Source organism: Scyliorhinus torazame, chromosome 2 (assembly GCF_047496885.1).
Source record: "Scyliorhinus torazame isolate Kashiwa2021f chromosome 2, sScyTor2.1, whole genome shotgun sequence".
NCBI classification, from domain to species: Eukaryota; Metazoa; Chordata; class Chondrichthyes; order Carcharhiniformes; family Scyliorhinidae; genus Scyliorhinus; species Scyliorhinus torazame.
Genome location: NC_092708.1, coordinates 379,665,451 through 379,691,716, shown reverse-complemented (window position 1 = coordinate 379,691,716; position 26,266 = coordinate 379,665,451). Strand labels below are relative to the sequence as shown.

The following is a 26,266-nucleotide window of genomic DNA, read 5'->3' as shown; positions in this document are numbered from 1 at the left end:
TTATTTATTTGTTTAAAATTGGCCACGGTTATTTATATTGCTTTGTTGTTGTTTAAAAGAAAAATTATGTACTGTTATGTTTGGCCACAAAATTTTGAATAAAATATATTAAAAAATTTTAAAAATAAATAAATGCCTCAATAGAATGTTTATTTAATATCAGCTAACATGGGAGCTGGAAAGGGCAATTTGTTGGCCAGCAGTTTAATGGGGGTAGGTAGAGGAAGCATTAGGTGGGTTTCATGGACAATGTGAGAGTCATGAGATAGGAGAGAAAGTCGAGAGTGATATGGATTCAAAATGCAAAACTGGAAGTTGGGGGGCGCTGCTTTGCTGGAGTTGGTCTTCAGAGGAAGCTTGGACCTGTGGGCTAGGAGCGATGTGACAGAGGCAACTGATCGGATGGCCTTGATCTTAGTGATAGAGCGTTGCCACCGAGTGAGGGGCGATCCATGAGCTCCTTGCACTTTTTGGTGACAGGGGAGGAGTCAGGAGTGAAAAGAACTGGGGGATTATCTTTGTGCCTCAGCATGATCCTGGATTCGTGATCTGTTGTAGCAGACAGGAGTCGGACCTTGATAGCGATGTGATCCAGCCAATTCTGGACATAAATGGCTAAACCAGTCGTCCGCCAGTTCAAGCCTGCTTCTCTTGGACTTATGGGAGTGGAGATAATGGGGGTGGGGGGGGGCGGATTGGTCCGTGTGAGAGAGAGCAATGCTTTAGTGGGGACAAAGAGAATGAGGGTAAGGATACGTCTAACAAATCAGTAGTTGCAGATGTAATGTGGATCGGAGGGCCAGAGGTGGATCAATTCACTTAATTTCCCAAAAAACAAATTGATACCAGGTGCACAAGAGCTGTGTCCCAGTATTCATGGGGGCTGACTGTTAGATGGGCTTTGCTCCCCCACGGACCATGGTGACAATATTCTTGGCTCACTGTCCTCCTGTTGGAGCAGACCTTTTCTGTTTCGGCGGACGATTCCCGCTGTAGCTTCTACTTTGACTGAAGAAACATCCCAGCTCCGCAAGTTTCAGGAAGTTAAATCCATTTTTTGCTGGGTGTGGGGATGTGGAAAGAAGTTGGAAGAACATCATCCAATCGGGTGAAACAGTACAAATGTAGAGAGTGATTCTGAAATTCGAGAGCGTTATCGCAAAGTGAGTAATCAGACCTTAAAAAGGGGACAGAACTGGCGGCAGAGTAGTTTGTGTTTCAATCAATATCTGTTTTTAACGGGACAAAATACAGCTGCTCTGAGCCCGGCCGAGCACCATAAGATTGTGTACATTGTGGTAATCGATTAACCAAATGATAAACTTGTTTGTTGACTTTTATCTCTGTACCTTTCTGGTGTTGAGGAATGATCGCCGTGATATTAGTTTGGTATCATTCTGACCACTGATTTCAGCACAAATTAATACCTCAGTTAAAATAACACAGGACTGTCAGGTGTAGCATTGCTGCCTCACTTCGCCGAGGTCCCAGGTTCGATCGCGGCTGTAGGTCACTGGCCATGTGGAGTTTGCACATTCTCCCCTTGTTTGCGTGGGTTTCGCCCCCACAACCCAAAGATGTGCAGGGTAGGTGGATTGGCCACGCTAAATTGCCCTTTAATGGGGAAAAATGAATTGGCTACAACAAATTTATTTAAAAAAAGGAATGTCAGGTGAATGTGCTCAGGGGGGTGGTGGGGGGCATTTGTCAGCTGACAGCTAAGCATTGGTCACGAGATTGATAACATAATAGTGTAGATTGTCCAAAAACAGCTCTTTATTAGAAACTGTGGTAGAAGTTTATAATCTGCATCACATTGTGACTGCTCACATCACGGAGTCATAGAGAGAGAGAGTCGTAGAATTTACAGTGCAAAAGGAGGCCATTCGGCCCATCCAGTCTGTACCGGCCCTTGGAAAGAGCACCCCACTTAAGCCCACACCTCCACCCAGTAACCCCATCACCCCAGCTAACCCTTTTGGACACTAAGGGGCAATTTATCATGGCCAATCCACCTAACCTGCGCATCTTTGGACTGTGGGAGAAAACCGGAGCACCCGGAGGAAACCCACGCAGACACGGGGACAGACAGTGAACCAAGCTGGGAATCGAACCTGGGACCCTGGAGCTGTGAAGCAATTGTGGTAACCACTGTGCTGCCATGCTGCCTTACTCCACTAGGTTCTCTATCTCCCTCCTGAATTCTGACTCGTCGTTGTTCAAGAACCGACCCACTACAGTCGTGTCGTCAGCAAACTTGCAGATGTAGTTGGAGGCACATTTTGCCACACTGTCGTGTGTGTATAGAGAGTATAGGTGGAAGGGCTCAGTATGCAGCTTTGGGAAGCCCCGATATTGAGGACATTCATGGAGGAGATGTTGTTGTTTATTCTTACTGATTGTGGTCTGTGGGTCAGAAAGTCAAGGATCCAGTTGCAGAGTGAGGAGCCAAGTACTAGGTTTTGAAGCTTTGATATGAGTTTGGCTGGGATTATGGTGTTGAAGGCGGAGTTGTAGTCAATAAACCGGAGTCTGATGTAGGAGTCCTTGTTGTCGAGATGCTCCAGGGATGAGAGCAGGGCCAGGGAGATGGCATCTGCTGCGGACCGGTTGCGGTGGTTTGCGAATTGCAGTGGATCTAGGCATCCTGGGAGTATGGAGTTGATATGCCTCATGACGCACTTCATTCCGATCGATGTCAGAGCCACCGGAGGGTAATCACTGAGGCGCGTTGCCTGGTTCTTCTTTGGCACCGCGGTGTATGATGGTGGTCTTCTTGAAGTAGGTGGGGACCTCGGAACGGAGTAGGGAAAGGTTGAAGATGTCTGCGAACACATCTGCCAGCTGGTCCGCGCAGGCTCTGAGCGCACGACCAGGGACCCCGTCTGGGCCTGTTGCCTTCCGAGGGTTCACGTTCTGGAAGGCCAATCTGACTTTGCAAGTTGTGACGGTGGGTATGGGTGTGTCCGGGGCTGCTGGGGCAGTCGACAGCGGATTGATGGTTTCATAGAACATAAAACATACAGTGCAGAAGGAGGCCATTCAGCCCATCGCGCCTGCGCCGACCCACTTCAACCCTCACTTCCACCCAACCCTGTAACCCAGTAACCCCTCCTAATCTTTTTGGTCACTAAGGGTAATTTATCACGGACAATCCACCTAACCTGCACGTCTTTGGACTGTGGGAGGAAACCGGAGCACCCGGAGGAAACCGGGGAGAATGTGCAGACTCCGCACAGACAGTGACCCAGCGGGGAATCGAACCTGGGATCCTGGAGCTGTGAAGCCACAGTGCGATCCACTTGTGCTACCGTGCTACCTGCTCGAACCGGGATAGAATGGATGACAGGTGGAATTGTGAGACTTGCTAAGATGAAAAAGGAAGCATCGGCAACTTAAAACTGAGGAGGCTTTGGAGGAATATCGGCAAAGTAGGACAAATCTCAAACGCGCAATAAAGAGGGCTAAAAGGGGTCATGAAATATCTTTGGCTAACCGGGTTCAGGAAAATCCCAAAGCCTTTTATTCGTATATACGGAGCAAGAGGGTAACTAGAGAAAGGGTTGGCCCACTCAAAGACAAAAGAGGGATTTTATGCGTGGGGTCAGAAGAAATGGGTGAGATTCTTAATGAGTACTTTGCATCGGTATTCACCAAGGAGAGGGACATGACGGATGTTGAGGCTAGGGATGGATGTTTAAATACTCTCGGTCAAGTCGGCATAAGGAAGGGGGAGGTTTTGGGTATTCTAAAAGGCATTAAGGTGGACAAGTCCCCAGGTCCGGATGGGATCTATCCCAGGTTACTGAGGGAAGTGAGGGACAAAATAGCTGGGGCCTTAACAGACATCTTTGCAGCATCCTTGAGCACGGGTGAGTTCCCGGAGGACTGGAGAATTGCTAATGTTGTCCCTTTGTTTAAGAAGTGTAGCAGGGATAATCGAGGGAATTATAGACCTGTGAGCTTGATGTCAGTGGTAGGCAAACTGTTGGAGAAGATACTGAGGGCTAGGATCTATTCACATTTGGAAGAAAATCTATTCACATTTGGAAGAAAATAGACTTATCAGTGACGGGCAGCATGGTTTTGTGCAGGGAAGGTCATGTCTTACAAACCTAATAGAACTCTTTGAGAAAGTGACATAGTTAATTGATGAGGGCAGGGCTGTAGATGTCATATACATGGATGTCAGTAGGGCGTTTGATTAAGTTTCCCATGGCAGGTTGATGGAAAAAGTGAAGTCGTATGGGGTTCAGGGTGTACTAGCTAAATAGATAAAGAACTGGCTGGGCAACAGGAGACAGAGAGTAGTAGTGGAAGGGAGTGTCTCAAAATGGAGAAAGGTGACTAGTGGTGTTCCACAGGGATCCGTGCTCGGACCACTGTTGTTTGTGATATACATAAATGATCTGGACGAAGGTATAGGTGGTCTGATTAGCAAGTTTGCAGATGATACTAAGATTGGTGGAGTTGCAGATAGTGAGGAGGACTGTCAGAGAATACAGCAAAATATAGATAGATTGGAGAGTTGGGCAGAGAAATGGCAGATGGAGTACAATCCAGGCAAATGCGAGGTGATGCATTTTGGAAGATCTAATTCAAGAGCAACGCAGGTCGATAGAGTGGTCAAGAAGGCATACAGCACGCTTGCCTTCATCGGACGGGGTATTGAGTACAAGAGTCGGCAGGTCATGTTACAGTTGTATAGGACTTTGGTTAGGCCACATTTGGAATAGTGCGTGCAGTTCTGGTCGCCACATTACCAGAAGGATGTGGGTGCTTTAGAGAGGGTGCAGAGGAGGTTCACTAGGATGTTGCCTGGTATGGAGGGTGCTAGCTCTGAAGAAAGGTTGAGTAGATTAGGATTGTTTTCGTTGGAAAGACGGAGGTTGAGGGGGAACCTGATTGAGGTCTACAAAATTATGAGAGGTATGGACAGGGTGGATAGCAACAAGCTTTTTCCAAGAGTGGGGATATCAATTACAAGGGGTCACGATTTCAAGGGGAGAGGGGGAAAGTTTAAGGGAGATGTGCGTGGAAAGTTTTCTATGCAGAGGGTGGTGGGTGCCTGGAACGCTTTGCCAGCGGAGGTGGTAGAGGCGGGCACGATAGCATCATTTAAGATGCATCTAGACAGATATATGAACGGGCGGGGAACAGAGGGAAGTAGATCCTTGGAAAATAGAAGACTGGTTTAGATAAAGGATCTGGATCGGCGCAGGCTGGGAGGGCCGAAGGGCCTGTTCCTGTGCTGTAATTTTCTTTGTTGTTTGTTCGTTCTTTGAGTTCATCGGGGAGGGATGTGCTGCTGCTGCTGCTGGAGATACTGCGCGGCTTCACTTTGTTTTGTTGTTTAGGCCTAGCTACAACCGCTGAGAGTCTGTAACGCTAGTCTGAGACTGTCGTTATGTGTGATATTGTCAATATGTTGATTAAGCAATGGTTAAGCAATAATTTCCGGTGGGGGACGTTGGAGGGTGGTTTAGGAGTGTGATAAGAGTGGGGGGAGGGGGAAGAAGGTGTTTTTTAACGTGTTAGTGGGTGTTGTCAGACTTTTGTATGTGATGGGCGATGGAAGAATTTGTAAGAGTGAATAGGCGGGCCAGGTGGGAGGGAGGTGTGTTTGGTTATGCTGCGCACTGTAATAATATAATCAGGGCTTAGTTTTAAGGTTGATTAAATTGGATATCTTAAATTAAAGAACTGGCCACTTTAAAAACCACGTCTGCAGAAGCCTGCAAAATCCGAATATACGAAACTCAGACTGGCTGCGGGGGGAGGGGGGCATATCTGGAGCAGCAGCTGAAATCCTTCAGGTGATCCATCGCACCTACTTGAGATGCATTGTCCTATTGTCCACAGTTGCAGATAATCCATCGCTCCTCCCAGGGCGGCCTCAGGTGCCCTGTCAACAGGTCATCAACCAGACCATTGGGCAATGGGGTCCTGCCTTCTGAGACTCCATTGGCCGAAGGCCAGGGGCAGGTGGAGAAAGGATAAAAATAGGCATTTCCAGCCAGACATCTCATGAGGAAAGACTCGAAGCAAAAGGCTGGAAGCTGGGTGTGTGAGGTGACCTTGACCAGACCAACATTCAGCGAGAATCACCTTTGCAAAGAGGAAGCAGAGGGACTCAGGGAGCAGATCTACAGGTTATCAAACCACCTTTGCGGGTAGGATAGACGATTCCTGGGTGTTTCTTGTATATAGAGTGGGTAATTTATGGATTAACTACATTTAATAAAGTGTGTTTCATTATATCTGTCTCTGTACTTTGTAATACTCATACTGGGTAAAGTTTAATTAAGGAGCTGGTCGAAGTATCTGAATTGATTTAGATACAAGAGCGCTTTGGCAAGGCAGCGTGAGGGGTAGTTAAGGTGTTGTGCAAAGCAAAGCGGTGAGGGAGTGTGGTGCGTTTAGTGTGTGGGATGTGGAAAATGAGCATTAATTTTGTTGTGATTGACTGGAGGATGATCAGAAAAGAGTATAAAGTGGAGAAGTGTAACTGTGCTCAAGCTATTTTTAGACTTTGAAATTCCCCATGGGGGGGGGGTGCAAGTTTCGCGGAGATACTGGAATAGTGTGTGGCATATGGAGAATGGGCATGAATTTTTGTGTGATTGAGTAGAGAATTGTAAGAAAAGGCATAAAGTGGAGAATTGGATGTGCATGCTTGAAGTGTTTTTGTACTTTGAAATTCCCCATAGAGGAGGGTTTTTTGGAGCAGGGAGATGGGATAGGGTTGGTGGAGATACTGGAATCGTGTGTGGGATGTGTATAATGGGCATGAATTTTTGTGTGTAGTCGATAATTGTAAGAAAGGGGATAAAGTGTAGAAGTGCCTGTGCATGCTTGAAGTGTTTTTGTACTTTGAAATTCCCCATAACGGGGTTTGTGCACCGTTCTCGGAGATACTACAATACGGAGTCGATGCGTGGAGTGGACGGAGCAAGCCCCTATTCCATCTCCCTGCTCCAAAAATCAATTTAATATATGCTCCCCAGATAAGGGACGTATCAGATATTAAACTGATAAGAACAGATTTAAAAAAACATTTTTTAATTAAAAAAAATATACTTTATTCATAAAATTTATCATAAGCATTACAGAACATTTCGAATTGTCTTGACTGTACATTTCCGTCAGAGTTACACATTGCTTTGACTTCCATTCAATTTTGATATTGTCATACACATATCACTCTTTACATTACAATTCCTCTTAAATATTTACAGTGCCATGTTTGTTTTTGTACATTGGAGTGTTGGTGGCCCAGACCGAGGGGCTTTACACTGTTACCCGCCCCTCGGTGTACATTTGCTGGAAAGACCTTACACAGTGGTCTTTCCCCATTGCGCCTTGGTGGCTGCTGCCCCAAGCTTGAGTGCGTCCCTCAGCACGTAGTCCTGGACCTTGGAATGTGCCAGTCTGCAACACTCGGTCGAGGACAATTCTTTGCACTGGAAGATCAGCAGGTTTCGGGCAGACCAAAGAGCGTCTTTCACCGAGTTGATGACCTTCCAGCAGCAGTTGATATTTGTCTCGGTGTGTGTCCCTGGAAACAGTCCGTAGAGCACAGAGTCCTGTGTCACAGATCTGTTTGGGATAAACCTTGACAAATACCACTGCATCTCTCTCCAGACCTTCTTTGCAAAGGCACATTCCACAAGGAGGTGTGTGACCGTCTCATTTCCCCCACAGCCACTCCGAGAGCAGGGTGCATTGGCGCAGAGCCTTCGGGTATGCACGAAGAATCTGACAGGGAGGGCCTTTCTCACCACCAGCCAAGCTAGGTCTTGGTGCTTGTTTGAAAGTTCTGGTGATGAGGCGTTCTGCCAGATGACTCTGCCAGTCTGCTCAGGGAACCATCCAACGTCCTTCACGGTCTCCTTTTCCCTGAGGGCCTCGAGGACATTATGTGCTGACCACTGCTTCATTGCCTTGTGGTCAAAGGTGTTTTACTTTGACTTCCGGTTGCGGTGATGACCAGCTAAGCCGCACGTTTCGGCGGCTCCAGCTCGAACGGACCTTTGGGCTCTTTTAAGAGCCCCAACGTGGAATTTTTTCGGGACAAAACCCAGTGTGGGGTGAGACAACAGGGAGTCCCCCCCCAGCGAAAAAGAAAAATATCGGCGGTGGTGGCCAGATCTCGAAGAATCCTCGAGGGCAGTGGCAGAAGGAAGAAAGGAGCAAGATGGCGGCGGAGGTGACCTGGGGACCGGACCAGGATGAATTTTTAAGACGGTGTGTGGAGCTGCTAAAAAAGGAGGTGCTGGCCTCGATGCTACAAGCAATTGAGGGGCTTAAGGAGACACAAAAGACCCAGGAGATAGAGCTCCGTGTGGTGGAGCAGAAGGTGACTGACAACGAGGACGAGATCCTGGGCCGGGCAGTCAAAATGCAGACGCACGAGGCGCTCCATAAGAAGTGCATCGAAAGGATTGAAGTCCTAGAAAACAGATCACGGAGAAAGAACCTCCGGATCCTGGGTCTCCCCGAGGGAGTGGAAGGAGCTGACGGCGGGGCTTACGTGAGTACGATGCTACGCTCGCTAATGGGAGCTGAGGCCCCCTCGGGCCCCTTGGAAGTGGAAGGGGCCCATCGGGTCCCTGCGAGGAGACCAAAGGCAGCAGAACCATCTGGGGCGATGATCATGCGATTTCACTGCTTCAATGATAGAGAGGCGGTTCTGAGATGGGCCATGAAGGTACGGAGTAGTAGATGGGAGAATGCGGTGCTACGAGTGTATCAGGATTGGAGTGAGGAGGTGGCGAGAAGGAGGGCGAGCTTCAATCGAGCCAAGGAGGTGCTGCACAAGAAGAAAGTGAAGTTTGGGATGTTGCAGCTGGCGCGACTGTGGGTCATGCACCAGGAGAGGCATTACTACTTCGAATCGGCGGAAGAAGCATGGACCTTCATTAAAAACGAGAAACTGGATCAGAACTGAGGGACTGATGTTGGAGGGGAATCGTCAGTGCTGATGTATATAGAAATGTAAATTGGGGAGGGGGGGACATTGAGAAATGTGGGCGCCGGTGCGGGGGAAGAAGAGACTCAGGCGGGGGATGGGGAATGGGAGTGGGGCGGCAGAGGGAGCTGCGCCACGAGGGGCGGGACGGCTCTAGAGAACACAAGGTTTCTTTTCCTTGTTCCCGCGTCAGAAAGATGATGGTGGGAAGATAGGCGCAATTGGATGGGAGTTCCTCACACGGGGGGGGGTCAAGGAGAGAGCGGGAGAAGCCGGGGTCAGTTGAAGTCAGCTGACTTTCGGAAGCAATATGGGGGGAGTAACCTTGCTAGATGGGGGTCTAGCGGGGTGGGGGGGGGATAACTGGGTTGCTGCTGCGGAGATCGAGAAGGAACTGGTAAAAGAGAAGGTGGTCGGGGCGGGAATGCGCCGCCTGGGGGACGGGTGGGTGCGCGGAACCGGGACGTGGGACTGGCCCAGAGAGGGTGATGGCTAGTCGACAGGGGAGGGGGGCGGGCACGGGTCCGGCTGATCACGTGGAATGTGAGAGGCCTAAATGGGCCGATTAAGAGGGCCCGAGTGTTCGCGCACTTAAAAGAACTGAAGGCAGACGTGGCCATGCTTCAGGAGACGCACCTGAAGGTGGCGGACCAGGTTAGGTTAAGGAAAGGATGGGTGGGACAGGCGTTCCACTCGGGGCTGGACGCAAAGAACAAGGGGGGTGGCCATATTGGTGGGGAAACGGGTGTCATTCGAGGCTAGGAACATTGTAGCGGACAGCGGTAGCAGATATGTGATGGTGAGCGGCAGACTGCAGGCAATGAAGGTCGTGTTGGTTAATGTCTCTGTCCCGAATTGGGATGATGTGGGATTTATGAAGCGGATGCTGGGATGTATCCCGGACCTGGAGGTAGGAAACCTGATAATGGGGGGGGGACTTCAACACCGTGCTGGACCCAGGGTTAGATAGATCTAGATCTAGGACCGGAAGAAGGCCGGCAGTGGCCAAGGTGCTTAAGGGGTTTATGGACCAAATGTGGGGAGTGGATCCGTGGAGATTTGCTAGGCCACTGGCCATAGAGTTCTCCTTTTTCTCCCATGTCCATAATGTATACTCCCGGATAGATTTCTTTGTTTTGGGTAGGTCACTGATATCGAGGGTGGAAGGAACTGAGTACTCAGCCATAGCTGTTTCAGATCATTCCCCACACTGGGTGGACCTGGAGCTAGGAGAGGAGAGGGAGCAGCATCCACTCTGGCGACTGGATATGGGATTATTGGCGGATGAGGGAGTCTGCGGAAGGGTGCGGGGATGTATCGAAAGATACCTGGAGGCCAATGACAACGGGGAGGTCCGAGTAGGAGTAGTATGGGAAGCACTAAAAGCGGTGGTCAGGGGAGAGTTGATCTCCATCAGGGCTCACAAGGGGAAAACGGAGGCCAACGAAAGGGAAAGACTACTGGGAGAGATTTTGAGGGTAGATAAAAAATATGCGGAGGCCCCGGATGAAGGACTATACAGGGAGAGGCGATGACTCCAGACGGAGTTCGATCTGCTCACCACAGGGAGGGCAGAGGCACAGTGGAGGAAGGCACAGGGGATGAGATATGAATATGGGGAAAAGGCGAGTCGCCTGTTGGCCCACCAGCTGCGAAAGAGGACAGCGGCGAAGGAGATAGGGGGAGTTAGGGATGAAACGGGAGCCACGGTGCGGAGAGCAGGGAAGATAAACGAGGTGTTTAAGACCTTTTACGAGAGGCTATATAGGTCCCAACCCTGGAGGGAAAAGAAGGGATGCAGCAGTTTCTGGACCAACTAAGGTTCCCGAAGGTGGAGGAGCAGGAGGTGGCAGGCCTGGGGGCGCCAATTGGGGTGGACGAGGTGATCAAAGGGCTGGGGAACATGCAGGCAGGGAAGGCCCCGGGACCAGATGTGTTCCCGGTGGAATTCTATAGAAAAACCTGTTGGCCCCGCTGCTGGTAAGAACCTTTAACGAGGCCAGAGAAGGGGGGACCCTACCCCCAACAATGTCGGAGGCGACGATATCTCGAATCTTGAAGCGAGATAAAGATCCGCTGCAGTGCGGGTCCGATAGGCCTATCTCATTTCTAAATGTGGACGCCAAGTTGCTGGCAAATGTGCTGGCGATGAGTATGAAGGCTTGTATCCCAGGGGTGGTACACGAAGACCAGACAGGGTTCGTAAAGGGGAGACAATTGAATGTCAACGTGCGACGGCTAATAGGGGTGATAATGATGCCCCCAGCAGAGGGGGAGGCAGAGATAGTGGCGGCAATGGATGCAGAGAAGGCATTTGATAGGGTGGCGTGGGAGTATCTATGGGAGGTGCTGAGGAGGTTCGGGTTCGGGGAGGGGTTTGTCAGCTGGGTTAAACTCCTCTAAGGGGCCCCAACGGCAAGTGTGGTCACAAATCGGCAAAGGTCGGAGTATTTTCGACTACACAGGGGAACAAGACAGGGATGCCCGCTGTCCCCATTACTGTTCGCGCTGGCAATTGAACCACTGGCCATAGCGCTGAGAGACTCCAGAAAATGGAGAGGGGTGGTTAGAGGGGGAGAGGAACACCGAGTGTCACTCTATGCGGATGACCTACTGCAGTATGTGACGGATCCAGTGGGGGGGATGACAGAGGCCATGCAGATATTGAGGGAGTTTGGAGATTTCTCGGGATATAGGCTTAACATAGGAAAGAGTGAGTTTTTTGTGATACACCCTGGGGATCAGAGTAGAGGGATAGATGGCCTACTGCTAAGGAGAGTGGAAAGAAACTTCCGATACCTGGGGATTCAGATAGCCAGGAGCTGGGGAACCTTACACAGACTCAATCTGACACGGCTGGTGGAACAAATGGAAGAGGATTTCAAAAGGTGGGACATGCAGCCGCTGTCACTGGCGGGCAGAGTGCAGGCAATTAAGATGATGGTCCTCCCGAGGTTCCTATTTGTGTTCCAATGTCTCCCTATACTGATCACTAAGGCCTTCTTTAGAAAAATAGATAGGAGCATCACGAGCTTCGTGTGGGCAGGGAAGGCCCCGAGGGTAAGGAGGGGGTTCCTACAACGTAGTAGAGACAGAGGGGGACTGGCGTTGCCGAATTTGGGCGACTACTATTGGGCCGCCAACGTGGCGATGATTTGTAAGTGGATGATAGAGGGAGAGGGAGCGGTGTGGAAAAGGTTGGAGATGAAGTCCTACAAAGGGACGAGCTTGAAGGCACTGGTGACGGCGCCATTATCGCTCTCCCCGAAAAAGTTTACCATGAACCCAGTGGTGGCGGCAACATTAAGTATCTGGGGGCAATGGAGGCGACAGAGGGGTGTGCTGGGAGCCTCGGTGTAGTCCCCGATCAGGAACAACCATAGGTTTGCCCCAGGGAGGCTGGACGGAGGATTCCAGAGCTGGTACCGGGCAGGAATCAGGAGAGTGGGAGACTTATTTATGGATGGGACGTTTGCGAGTTTGGGAATACTTGAGGAAAAGTATGAGCTGCCCCTGGGAAATACCTTTAGGTATATGCAGGTGAGAGCGTTCACGAGACAACTGGTGAGGGAATTTCCGCTGCTCCCGACACAGGGGATCCAGGACAGGGTGCTTTCGGGGGTGTGGGTCGGGGAGGGCAAAGTGTCCGAGATGTACCGGGAGATGAGAGAAGAGGGGGAGGAGCTGATGGACGAACTGAAGGGAAAATGGGAAGAAGAGCTCGGGGAGGAGATTGAGGAGGGTTTGTGGGCTGATGCCCTAAGCAGGGTAAATTCCTCTTCCTCGTGTGCCAGGCTTAGCCTGATCCAATTTAAGGTGCTGCATAGAGCACACATAACGGGAGCAAGGTTGAGCAGGTTCTTCGGAGTGGAGGACAGGTGCGGGAGGTGCGGCGGAAGCCCGGCAAACCACACACATATGTTTTGGTCGTGTCCGGCACTGGAGGGGTATTGGAGGGGAGTGACGGGAGTGATCTCGAAGGTGCTGAAGGTAGCCAGGCTGGGGGTTAGCTCTATTTGGAGTAGCGGATGAGCCGGGAGTGCAGGAGGCGAAAGAGGCCGATGTTGTGGCCTTTGCGTCCCTAGTAGCCCGGCGTAGGATTTTACTCATGTGGAAGGAAGTGAAACCCCCCGGCCTGGAGACCTGGATAAACGATATGGCGGGGTTCATAAAACTGGAGCGGATTAAGTTTGCGCTGAGAGGATCGGCTCAAGGGTTCACCAGACGGTGGCAACCGTTCCTCGACTACCTAGCGGAACGTTAGAGGGAAGATAGATGACCAGCAGCAGCAACCCGGGGGGGGGGGGGCGGGGAAGGGAGGGAGTGGGGGGGTAAGATGTTTGGGTTCTGGGAGGGGGGGGGGGGGGGGGGGGAGTTTCATTTTATGTTATTTGGTTAGTTTACCATGTTAGTTAGTTACTCATTGTTAGATTGTAGTTATCATGTTACTTGTACTTTTTATTTTTATTTTGTTTGATGTGTAAGGGGAAAAAATTGTGATTGAAAAACTTTAATAAAATATATTTTTTTAAAATTAAAAAATTAAAAAATCCACTCCGAAGAACCTGCTCAACCTTGCTCCCGTTATGTGTGCTCTATGCAGCACCTTAAATTGGATCAGGCTAAGCCTGGCACACGAGGAAGAGGAATTTACCCTGCTTAGGGCATCAGCCCGCAAACCCTCCTCAATCTCCTCCCCGAGCTCTTCTTCCCATCTTCCTTTCAGTTCGCCCACCAGCTCCTCCCCCTCTTCTCTCATCTCCCGGTATATCTCTGACACCTTGCCCTCCCCGACCCCCCCCCCCCCCCCCCGAAAGCACTCTATCCTGGATCCCCTGTGTCGGGAGCAGCGGAAATTCCCTCACCTGTTGTCTTGTGAACGCCCTCACCTGCCCTCATATACCTAAAGAAATTTCCCCGGGGCAGCTTATACTTTTCCTCCAGCGCTCCCAAGCTCGCAAACGTCCCGTCTATAAATAAATCTCCCACTCTCCTAATTCCCAACTGGTGCCAGCTCTGGAATCCTCCATCCAGCCTCCCTGGGGCAAACCTATGGTTGTTCCTAATTGGGGACCCCATCAAGGCTCCCAGCACACCTCTCTGTCGCCTCTATTGCCCCCAGATACTTAATGTTGCCACCACCACTGGGTTTGTGGTAAATATTTTTGGTGAGAGCGGTAGTGGCGCCGTCACCAGCGCTTCTAGACTCGTCCCTTTACAGGACTTCATCTCTAGTCTTTTCCACGCCGCTCCCTCTCCCTCTATCATCTACTTACGAATCATCGCCACATTGGCGGCCCAGTAGTAGTCGCCTAAATTCGGCAGCGCCAGTCCCCCTCTGTCTCTCCTACGTTGTAAGAACCCCCTCCTTACCCTCGGAACCTTCCCTGCCCACACGAAGCTCGTGATGCTCCTGTCTATTTTTCAAAAAAAAGGCCTTAGTGATCAGTATAGGGAGACATTGGAACACAAATAGGAACCTCGGGAGGACCATCATCTTAATTGCCTGCACTCTGCCCGCCAGTGACAGCGGCTGCATGTCCCACCTCTTGAAATCCTCTTCCATTTGTTCCACCAGTCGTGTCAGATTAAGTCTGTGTAAGGTTCCCCAGCTCCTGGCTATCTGAATCTCCAGGTATCGAAAGTTTCTTTCCACTCTCCTTAGCGGTAGGCCATCTATCCCTCTATTCTGGTCCCCAGGGTGTATCACAAAAAGTTCACTCTTTCCCATGTTAAGCCTATATCCCGAGAAATCTCCGAACTCCCTCAATATCTGCATGACCTCTGTCATCCCCCCCACCGGGTCCGCTACATATAGCAGTAGGTCATCCGCATAGAGTGATACTCGGTGTTCCTCTCCCCCTCTAATCACCCCTCTCCATTTTCTGGAGTCTCTCAGCGCCATGGCCAGTGGTTCAATTGCCAACGCGAACAGTAATGGAGATAGCGGGCATCCCTGTCTTGTTCCCCTGAATAGTCGAAAATACTGCGATCTTTGCCGACCCGTGACCACACTTGCCGTTGGGGCCCCATAGAGGAGTTTGACCCAGCTAACAAACCCGTCCCCGAACCCGAACCTCCTCAGCACCTCCCATAGATACTCCCACTCCACCCTATCAAATGCACTTTTCGTCCTGCTCCACGGAGCGGACTCTGGAACGGAAGATAACCTTGGAGGCCTCCGAGGTGTAGAGCGAGGCTTGCTGGCCTTAAACTACACCTTAAACTGATAAGAACAGATTTTTTTTTTTAATTCAAAAAAATATGATTTATTCATAAAATTTATCATAAGCATTACAGAACATTTCGAATTGTCTTGACTGTACATTTCATTCAGAATTACACATTGCCTTGACTTTCTTCCATTCAATTTTGATAATATTATACACATATCACTCTTTATGTTTCAATTCCTTCTTAAATATTTACATTGTCATGTTTGTTTGATACACCTCCCCCTCCTCTGCCTCCCCGCCCCCTCCACTCCCGAACTTCGCCCCATCGATCCCTGCCCCTTCCCCTCACTAACCCCACCCCATTGATCCCTGCCCCTCCCCCTCACTAACCCCACCCCATTGATCCCTGCCCCTCCCCGCACCAAATCCCCATCGATCTGCCCCTCCCCCTCCGCTGCCTGACCCCGCCCCCTGTCCCGTAACTCCGCCCCTCCTGGAGCCGCGCCCCCTCCTGTAACCCCGCCCCACCCCTAACCCCGCCCCTTCTCTTCAAACCCCGCCCTTCCATTCCAAGACCCTCCCTCTATCCCAACCCCCACGCCCTCTTTTCTCCCTCCCCTCCTCACCCCCATTGCTTGGTGAACCAGGCTTTGCGATCAGGACTGCGCCTGCGCTCGCCCCGATCCGGCGGTTGCCGGAGGGGGCGGGGCGATCAGTTTGAAAGCCGCGCTCGAGGCTCCGAGACTGGCTGCGCGCGCGGAGGGGGAGGCTCGAGCTGGGTCTCGGGTTGTCTGAGGCGCGCGTTGTCTGAGGCCCGGGCCCGGGGACAGGGGACCGGGGACCGGGACTGGGCCCGTGGCAGGGGACCGGCCCAGGGCGCCGGGGCAGGGGACTGGGCCCGTGGCAGGGCGCCGGGGCAGGGGACCGGGCCCGTGGCAGGGGACCGGGCCCGAGGCAGGGGACCGGGCCCGTGGCAGGGGACCGGGCCCGAGGCAGGGGACCGGTGCCAAGCGGAGGAGCTATTGCGCTGAGTCATTTTGCTGCTGAGGTGAAGAAACCCTGGAGTTATTGGCGTTGACTTCTATTTTGTGTATTGAATGTCAATAACGCCAAAAATACGCTGCAGGGTTAAAATCAGGTTGCAATATGTGGTTTGGGATTTGAACCCCTAATCCAGGGGAATGCAAAAACATTTTGGTGATCTCCCAGTGCCTTGGCCAACATTCACCCCCACCATCAGGATCTCTGAAACAGATCGGGGCGGCATGTTGGTGCAGTGGTTAGCACTGCTGCCCCACCACACCGAGGACCCGGGGTCGATCCCGGCCCTGGGTCACTGTCCGTGTGGAGTTTGCACAATCCCCCCGTGTCTGCGTGGGTTTCACCCCCACAACCCAAAAAGATGTGCAGGCGAGGTGGATTGGCCACACTAAATTGCCCCTTAATTGGGGAACAAAGAATTGGCTACACTAAACGTACATATAAAAAAGAAACCGATCACCTGATTGTTATAACATTGTGGAGCCTTGCTGTGCGCATGTTGGCTGCCCCCCTTCTCGCTTTACAGCAGATCTTTGTCCCAGTTGGTGTAAAGTGCCTTTGGATGTCCTGTGGTTCGTGATCGATGCTCTACAAATGCAAGTGACTCCTTTTGTGCAGTACTGGAGGGAGGGACAACACGATGGTTAGCATCTGTGCCTCACCGGGCCTGGGACCCGGGCTTTTCTTTAGTTGTTTAATGCTTTTTCCTTTGTGGAGATGGGCAACTCTTTGAGTCCTTGGCTTGAATTAAAACATTGCAATGTTAACAGTACCAGACCAGACCCCCCCCCCAATTTATATTAGGAAACCGGAGAAGAAACCCCAACAATTTTCCAATTTGTACACTATGAGGAAAGGATGCTGTATGCCTGGGAGTGATTCCACTAACAAAAACAAAAACGTATTAAAACAAACATTATTAACACAGGATTAACCCCATTGACATCCAAGGAGAAAACAGCTTTTCAATGAACAGTTTAGCAGTTCTTTTTTAAAAAGTCTGCGCTGACTTTCTCGTCTACTTCTAAAATTTCAATGGGGCAAGATCCACACTCGGGTCAAATGGCACTTATTAATAAAGTGTGGGGGAATCAGCTGGATGGCTGGTTTGTGACGCAGAGCAATGCCAACAGGGGGGAGTTCAATTCCCGTACCGGCTGAGGTTACCAGGAAGGCCTCGCCTTCTCAACCTTGACCCTCGCTTGAGGTGAGGTGGCCCACAGGTTAAATCACCACAAGTCAGCACTCTCTCTCTCTCTCTCTCTCTCAAAGGGAAGAGTAGCCTATGGCCCTCTGGGACGAGGGTGGCTTTCATTAATAAAGTTAACACTCAGGATTTGTTCACAAAGTCCTTGGGGAGAAACTTTCAGAAGGCAGTCTGAGAGACACAACTCTTTTCCTCAGAATCCAGAGCAGGGCTGGAAACGAAACTAAAAAGAGACGCAGCTCCTGCCAAGAGTGACATCACAGCCTGCCTAGCTGTTAACCCTTAATCACAGACATATAATCTGGATACCTTAACCTCAGTCCTTTTTAAAAAATATATATTTTATTGAAATTTTTCAAACAAAAGTTTTTCCCGTTTTTACAACTCAACAAGGGATTATACATTAAACATTATTTAAATAATACAGTGAGCTTACAACAAAACTGAAAAGAAAAAACAAATAGCAAAAACACAAAATAGTGCTCCCCCATCCCCCCGGGTTGCTGCTGCTATCCTTTCTGTCTTTTCATTATCGTTGCGCGAGATAGTCAAGGAACGGTTGCCACCGCCTGGGGAACCCCTGAAACGATCCTCTCAACGCAAATTTTATTCGTTCCAATCTTATGAACCCTGCCATGTCGTTTATCCAGGCCTCCACGCCCGGGGGCTTCGCTTCCTTCCACATAAGTATAATCCTTCGCCGGGCTACTAGGGACGCAAAGGCCAAATGTTGGCCTCTTTCGCCTCCTGCACTCCCGGTTCTTCTGCAACGCCAAATATAGCTAACCCCCAGCCTGGCTTGACCTGAGCCCCCACAAAAAAATTTTTTTTAATGTTTATTTTATACATTGGAGTGTTGGTGGCCCAGACCGAGGGGGGTTTACACTGTTACCCGCCCCTCGGTGTACATTTGCTGGGAAGACCTTACACAGTGGTCTTTCCCCATTGCGCTTTGGCGGCTGCTGCCCCAAGCTTGAGTGCGTCCCTCAGCATGTAGTCATTGACCTTGGAATGTGCCAGTCTGCAACACTCGGTCGAGGACAATTCTTTGCACTGGAAGATCAGCAAGTTTCGGGCAGACCAAAGAGCGTCTTTTACCGAGTTGATGACCTTCCAGCAGCAGTTGATATTTGTCTCGGTGTGTGTCCCTGGAAACAGTCCGTAGAGCACAGAGTCCTGTGTCACAGATCTGTTTGGGATAAACCTTGACAAATACCACTGCATCTCTCTCCAGACCTTCTTTGCAAAGGCACATTCCACAAGGAGGTGTGTGACCGTCTCATTTCCCCCACAGTCACTCCGAGGGCAGCGTGCATTGGTGCAGAGCCTTCGGGTGTGCATGAAGAATCTGACAGGGAGGGCCCTTCTCACCACCAGCCAAGCTAGGTCTTGGTGCTTGTTTGAAAGTTCTGGTGATGAGGCGTTCTGTCAGATGACTCTGACAGTCTGCTCAGGGAACCATCCAACGTCCTCCATGGTCTCCTTTTCCCTGAGGGCCTCGAGGACATTACGTGCTGACCACTGCTTCATTGCCTTGTGGTCAAAGGTGTTTTCCTTCAAAAACTTTTCCACGAAGGATAGGTGGTACGGCACGGTCCAATTACTTGGAGCGTTCCGCGGCAATGAAGCCAGGCCCATCCTTCGTAACACCGGGGACAGGTAGAACCTCCGTATGTAGTGACACTTGGTGTTTGCATACTGGGGGTCCACGCACAGCTTGATGCAGCTGGACACAAAGATGGCCAACAGGATGAGGGAGGCGTTGGGTACATTCCGCCCTCCCTTCTCCAGAGGTTTGTACATGGTGTCCCTTCGGACACGGTCCATCTTGGATCGCCAGATAAATTTGAAGATGGCCCGGGTGACTGCTGTGGCGTAGGGTCTGGTTATGGGCCAGACCTGCGCCACGTACAGTAGCACCGAGAGTACCTCACACCTGATGACCAGGGTTTTGCCCGCAATGGAGAGGGAGCGTTGCTCCCACCAGCCCAGTTTCTGTCTTACCTTTCCTATGCGCTCCTCCCAGTTTTTGGTGCACGCCCCAGCAGCTCCGAACCATATCCCCAGCACCTTCAGGTAATCTGACCTGACAGTGAAGGGGACAAAGGACCGGTCGGCCCAGTTCCCAAAGAACATGGCCTCGCTCTTGCCCCGGTTTACCTTGGCTCCCGAGGCCAGTTCAAACTGGTCGCAGGTGGTCAAGAGCCTGCGTACAGACGCAGGATCCGAGCAGAAGACGGCAACGTCGTCCATGTACAGGGAGGCCTTGACTTGCATGCCTCCACTGCCTGGGATCGTCACTCCTCTTATGCCCGGATCCCTCCTGATGGACTCGGCAAAAGGTTCTATGCAGCACACAAAAAGGGCAGAGGAGAGAGGGCAGCCCTGCCTGACTCCAGATTTGATCTGGAACTTTTCTGATTCCCACCCATTGATTGAGACTGCGCTATAGATGTTTGTGTAGAGCAGTTTGATCCAATTGCGAATTCCCTCCCCAAACCCCATTTTGGAGAGCACATCCATCATGTAGGTGTGTGATATTCTGTCAAAAGCCTTCTCCTGGTCAAGGCTGATGAGGCAAGTGTCCACCCCCCTGTCCTGCACGTGGGCGATCGTATCCCTGAGTAGCGCGAGGCTATCAGAGATCTTCCTGCCGGGTACAGCACAGGTCTGGTCAGGGTGGATCACCGACTCCAGAACAGACCTGACCCGATTGGCTATGACCTTTGCTAGAATTTTGTAGTCCACATTCAACAGTGAAATGGGTCGCCAATTTCGAATTTCTTCCCTTTCCCCCTTCTGCTTGTAGATGAGGGTGATGATGCCTTTCCTCATGGACTCTGACATGCTGCCTTCCAGAAGCATACTCTCGTACACTTCCAGCAGGTCTGGGCCGATCCAGTCCCACAGAGCCGAATACAACTCAACCGGTAAGCCGTCGCTTCCGGGCGTTTTGCTCGTCTCGAAGGACTTGACGGCCTTCGTCAGCTCGTCCAGAGTTAGTGGTTTGCCCAGGTTTTCCAGCTCGCTGTCGCCTATGACCTCCGTGATAGTCGACAGGAAAGTCTGGGAAACAGTGCTATCTGTTGGCTTCAGGTCATACAGTCCGGCATAAAAGGATTGGCTGATCCTCAGGATGTCAGACTGCGATGACTTTTCAGAGCCATCTTCTTCCTTCAGGCTGCTGATCACAGAGGTCTCTCTGTGCACCTTTTGGAAGAAGAAGCGTGAGCACTTTTCGTCCTGCTCCACGGAGCGGACTCTGGAACGGAAGATAACCTTGGAGGCCTCCGAGGTGCAGAGCGAGGCTTGCTGGCTCTTCACCTCTTGGAGGTCCTCCTTGACATCCACCCCCATCGACTGCAGCTGGAGCAAATTTTGTATACTTTTCTGGAGCCTGGACATGACCCCTCATCTCTCTCTTACCTTTTGAACGCCCTTGAGGATGAAAAACCTCTTGATATTCCCCTTGATTGCTTCCCATCAGAGATGTGGGGCCTCAAAGAGGGGTTTCACGGTTCTCCAACCTTTGTAATCCCTCCTGAGTTCCTCGATGTTCTCAGGGGTCAGCAGTTTTACATTTAGCTTCCACGTCCCCCTGCCTACCCCCTGGTCTTCCTGCAGGTGGCAGTCGGCCAGTAGGAGGCAGTGGTCAGAGAAGAACACCGGCGTTACGTCGGTGGACCTGACCGTGAAAGCTCGGGACAGAAAAAAGAAGTCTATCCTGGAGCGGACGGACCCGTCTGGCCGTGACCATGTGTATCTACGCTGCGCGCCGTCTGCAGGGTTGCTGCAGACGTCGAGCAGCTTGGCGTCTTTTACCGTTTCCATCAGGAGTCTGGACGTAGCGTCTAATTTGCTGTCGGCTTTGCTGGATCGTCCAGCCGCATCGATGATGCAGTTGAAGTCACCACCCAGGATGACCGGCTTGGAGGTGGCCAACAGCAGTGGGAGTTGCTGAAGGACTGCCAGCCGCTCACTTTTTACGGCCGGGGCGTACACATTAATAAGTCTGAGAGGGGTGTTTTTGTATTTCACGTCTGCTACGAGGAGGCGCCCGCCCACCACCTCCTTAACGTCGGAGATGGTGAAGTTGCCTCCCCGCAGCAGAATACCCAGGCCGGAGGAGCGGCAGTCGTTCCCTCCTGACCAGATGGATGGCCCGTGGGACCACCAGCTCGACCAGCGCCTGTAGTTGCTGAGGTGCGGAATTCCCCACTCCTGCAGGAACAGTAGGTCAGCTTTTACATTTGCCAAATAGTTGAGTGTGGCTACACACCGCGAAGTATCTTTGTTGCTTCGCACATTTATGGATGCAATTTTTAAACCCATTATAAAAAGGTAGATTTACCAGTCTCAAGCGTCCAGAGTCTATACAGTTGGCTGTTCCAGCTGTTGAATGTTCCCCAGCATGCCGGTGGTGCTCGCAAACTTTAGCACAGTTGCAGGGCTGAGAAAACTGTTCTGGTCCGTACTGGCCCCGTGATTTGGATGCAGATGCATTGGGGGGGTGGTGTAGCCCTGGGGTTCGTCGTGGCAGTCAGTAGGTGTTGGGGTTGCAGGCCGGTCTTCACCTGGGTTGTTGCTGCTCGTTGCTATCGGGGGTTGGTCTGTGACCTTGTTTTCTTCCCGGTCGGTAGTCTGGGGGGTCTGTGCCTTCCGTTCCACGTTGGTGCTTTGCGTGCGTTGCCTCTTTATTTGAGGCCGATTCTTGCCCTGTTTTCCCTCATCGGATGAGGTGTCGGCACTAAGTGCGCCGGCTGAGAGGTGTCGCTTTTTGCCACTACCCCTCAGGGGATTCTTCAGTTTGTTTTTTTGTTTCCTCTTTCGTTTGTCCCTGTTCACGGTTTCCCAGGGCTCTTTATTCTTTGTCCCATCCTCTTCCTCTTCCATTGAGTGTTCCTCATCAGATGGGGCTGGGGCTGGGTTGTCAGGAGGTGCTGGGGCCTCCTCTTTTTGTTGGGGGCCCTTCTGTTGCTTTTCCTCATTCTGAACCGTGGTGTCTTTTTCGGTGGAGGGTGTATGCACCTCCTCTCTGGTCGCCTTTTTGACTCCGCTGCTGATGATCTGTGCATATGTCGCCCCGCGTTTCGGGCAGGCCCTGTAAAGATGGCCGGCCTCCCCACACAGGGTGCAGCACTTGTCTTCCTTGCAGTCCTTAGTCATGTGTCCCTCCTGCCTGCAGTTCTTGCAGAAGGTCACACTGCAGTTTGCGGCAACATGCCCCGTTTTGCCACAGGCGTGGCATACTCGTGGCTGTCCCACGTAGTAGAGGTAGCCACGATTTACTCCAATAGCGAAATTGGAGGGGGGATGCAGGATGGCTCCGTTGCTGTCCGTTCTTAGGGTCACCTTGACCTGGTGCTCACTTGTCCAGATGCCGAAGGTGTCTTTCACTTGCACGCTGTCACTTTTCAGCTCAGCGTACCTGGCGAGGAACATGAGCACATCAGACACAGGGACGTGGGGGTTGTACGTGTGCAGTGTAACAACCCGATTTTGCTGTGCCGGTAGCGTAAACAGAGGCTCCGCAGTCAGGATCGACAGGGGACTCTGGTTACCTTTTTCCTTGAAGACGTTCAAGAATTTGATGCACGCTGCGACGCTCTTGAAGGTGACATCAAAGAAACCATTCTTGGGGAAGTTTTGCAAGCAGAAGATTTCTGTTGCTTTAAACCCACAACTCTCGAGCAGCACCCGCTTCACGAAGAGTATCCGATCCAAAGGTGACTCTCCATCCGTTTTCTTCACTGTGACTCGGACAGTGTTTCGCACTCCCCAGCCTGGTGGTCGGGATGCAGCTGCATCCATAGCTCGTACGTTGGGTGTGAAACTGTATCGGCGTTAGGCCTAAACCCGAGGTTTAGGCCAGCATGTAGATCCACCAATAGCAGCAAAGCTCCAAACGTTTCCTCTTTTGACGACTTCAATCCCTCAGAGTTCTCCAATCCACAATCGACATCGAAATCCTCAGCTTCTCTCAATCAAATGAGACTACACTTGATCTTAGCCAAAAGGCCGAGAAGCCGAGTAATGCACATTCAAGAGTGAAATGGGTGGTCAATTTCGAATGAGTTCCCTTTCGCCGTTGTGCTTGTAAGATGCGTTTGGTCATTCTTCATGACACCGGGGCCAGGTAGAAGGTGAGTAGCAGCAGCCACTTGCCGAAGCATTTTGTTGTGTGCTGAAAGAACTGAATAAAGTGTATATTTGTATGTGTTTGAGCTGTTTTTTGAGTTTGAAATTCCCCATCAAGGGGTGGTGTGCACCGTTGCTGGAGATACTGCAATACCAGGTCGATGCATGGAGTGGACGGAGCAAGCCCCTATTCCATCTCCCTGCTCCAAAAATCAATTTAATATATGGTCCCCAGATAAGGGACGTATCAGATATTAAACTGATAAGAACAGATTTTTTTTTTTTTTTTTCAAAAAAATATACTTTATTCATAAAAATTTATCATGAGCATTACAGAAACATTTCAAATTGTCTTGACTGTACATTTCCGGCAGGGTTACATGTTGCCTTGACTTTCTTCCATTCAATTTTGATATTGTCGTACACATATCACTTTTTACATTACAATTCCTTCTTAAATATTTACAGTGGCATGTTTGTTTTATACATTGGAGTGTTGGTTGCCCAGACCGAGGGGGCTTTACACTGTTACCCGCCCCTCGGTGTACATTTGCTGGAAAGACTTTACACAGTGGTCTTTCCCCATTGCGCCTTGGCGGCAGCTGCCCCAAGCTTGAGTGCGTCCCTCAGCACGTAGTCCTGGACCTTGGAATGTGCCAGTCTGCAACACTCGGTCGAGGACAATTCTTTGCACTGGAAGATCATCAAGTTTCGGGCAGACCAAAGAGCGTCTTTTACCGAGTTGATGACCTTCCAGCAGCAGTTGATATTTGTCTCGGTGTGTGTCCCTGGAAACAGTCCGTAGAGCACAGAGTCCTGTGTCACAGATCTGTTTGGGATAAACCTTGACAAATACCACTGCATCTCTCTCCAGACCTTCTTTGCAAAGGCACATTCCACAAGGAGGTGTGTGACCGTCTCATTTCCCCCACAGCCACTCCGAGGGCAGCGTGCATTGGTGCAGAGCCTTCGGGTGTGCATGAAGAATCTGACAGGGAGGGCCCTTCTCACCACCAGCCAAGCTAGGTCTTGGTGCTTGTTTGAAAGTTCTGGTGATGAGGCGTTCTGCCAGATGACTCTGGCAGTCTGCTCAGGGAACCATCCAACGTCCTCCACGGTCTCCTTTTCCCTGAGGGCCTCGAGGACATTACGTGCTGACCACTGCTTCATTGCCTTGTGGTCAAAGGTGTTTTCCTTCAAAAACCTTTCCACAAAGGACAGGTGGTACGGTACGGTCCAACTACTTGGAGCGTTCCGCGGCAATGAGGCCAGGCCCATCCTTCGCAACACCGGGGACAGGTAGAACCTCAGTATGTAGTGACACTTGGTGTTTGCATACTGGGGGTCCACGCACAGCTTGATGCAGCTGGACACAAAGATGGCCAACAGGATGAGGGAGGCGTTGGGTACGTTCCGCCCTCCCTTCTCCAGAGGTTTGTACACGGTGTCCCTTCTGACACGGTCCATCTTGGATCGCCAGATAAATTTGAAGATGGCCCGGGTGACTGCTGTGGCGTAGGGTCGGGTTCTGGGCCAGACCTGCGCCACGTACAGTAGCACCGAGAGTACCTCACACCTGATGACCAGGGTTTTGCCCGCAATGGAGAGGGAGCGTTGCTCCCACCAGCCCAGTTTCTGTCTTACCTTTCCTATGCGCTCCTCCCAGTTTTTGGTGCACGCCCCAGCAGCTCCGAACCATATCCCCAGCACCTTCAGGTAATCTGACCTGACAGTGAAGGGGACAAAGGACCGGTCGGCCCAGTTCCCAAAGAACATGGCCTCGCTCTTGCCACGGTTTACCTTGGCTCCCGAGGCCAGTTCAAACTGGTCGCAGGTGGTCAAGAGCCTGCGCACAGACGCAGGATCAGAGCAGAAGACGGCAACGTCGTCCATGTACAGGGAGGCCTTGACTTGCATGCCTCCACTGCCTGGGATCGTCACTCCTCTTATGCCCGGATCCGTCCTGATGGACTCGGCAAAAGGTTCTATGCAGCACACAAAAAGGGCAGAGGAGAGAGGGCAGCCCTGCCTGACTCCAGATTTGATCTGGAACTTTTCTGATTCCCACCCATTGATTGAGACTGCGCTATAGATGTTTGTGTAGAGCAGTTTGATCCAATTGCGAATTCCCTCCCCAAACCCCATTTTGGAGAGCACATCCATCATGTAGGTGTGCGATATTCTGTCAAAAGCCTTCTCCTGGTCAAGGCTGATGAGGCAAGTGTCCACCCCCCTGTCCTGCACGTAGGCGATCGTATCCCTGAGTAGCGCGAGGCTATCAGAGATCTTTCTGCCGGGTACAGCACAGGTCTGGTCAGGGTGGACCACCGACTCCAGAGCAGACTTGACCCGATTGGCGATGACCTTTGCTAGAATTTTGTAGTCCACATTCAACAGTGAAATGGGTCGCCAATTTCGAATTTCTTCCCTTTCCCCCTTCTGCTTGTAGATGAGGGTGATGATGCCTTTCCTCATGGACTCTGACATGCTGCCTTCCAGAAGCATACTCTCGTACACTTCCAGCAGGTCTGGGCCGATTCAGTCCCACAGAGCCGAATACAACTCAACCGGTAAGCCGTCGCTTCCGGGAGTTTTACTCGTCTCGAAGGACTTGGCGGCCTTTGTCAGCTCGTCCAGAGTTAGTGGTTTGTCCAAGTTTTCCAGCTCGCTGTCGCCTATGACCTCCGTGATAGTCGACAGGAAGGTCTGGGAAACAGTGCTATCTATTGGCTT

The 26,266-nt window shown here is 51.2% G+C and overlaps 1 non-coding gene and 1 pseudogene across 1 annotated transcript; both read right to left on the bottom strand.

Moving 5' to 3' along the window:
- Positions 1-6,892: 6,892 nt before the first annotated feature.
- On the bottom strand, positions 6,893-7,078 carry LOC140408050 (U2 spliceosomal RNA). The gene has a single exon (XR_011939995.1). It is a non-coding gene; the product is annotated as a U2 spliceosomal RNA (small nuclear RNA).
- Positions 7,079-23,653: 16,575 nt separating this feature from the next.
- Positions 23,654-23,834, bottom strand: LOC140407952 (U2 spliceosomal RNA; annotated as a pseudogene).
- Positions 23,835-26,266: the final 2,432 nt, after the last annotated feature.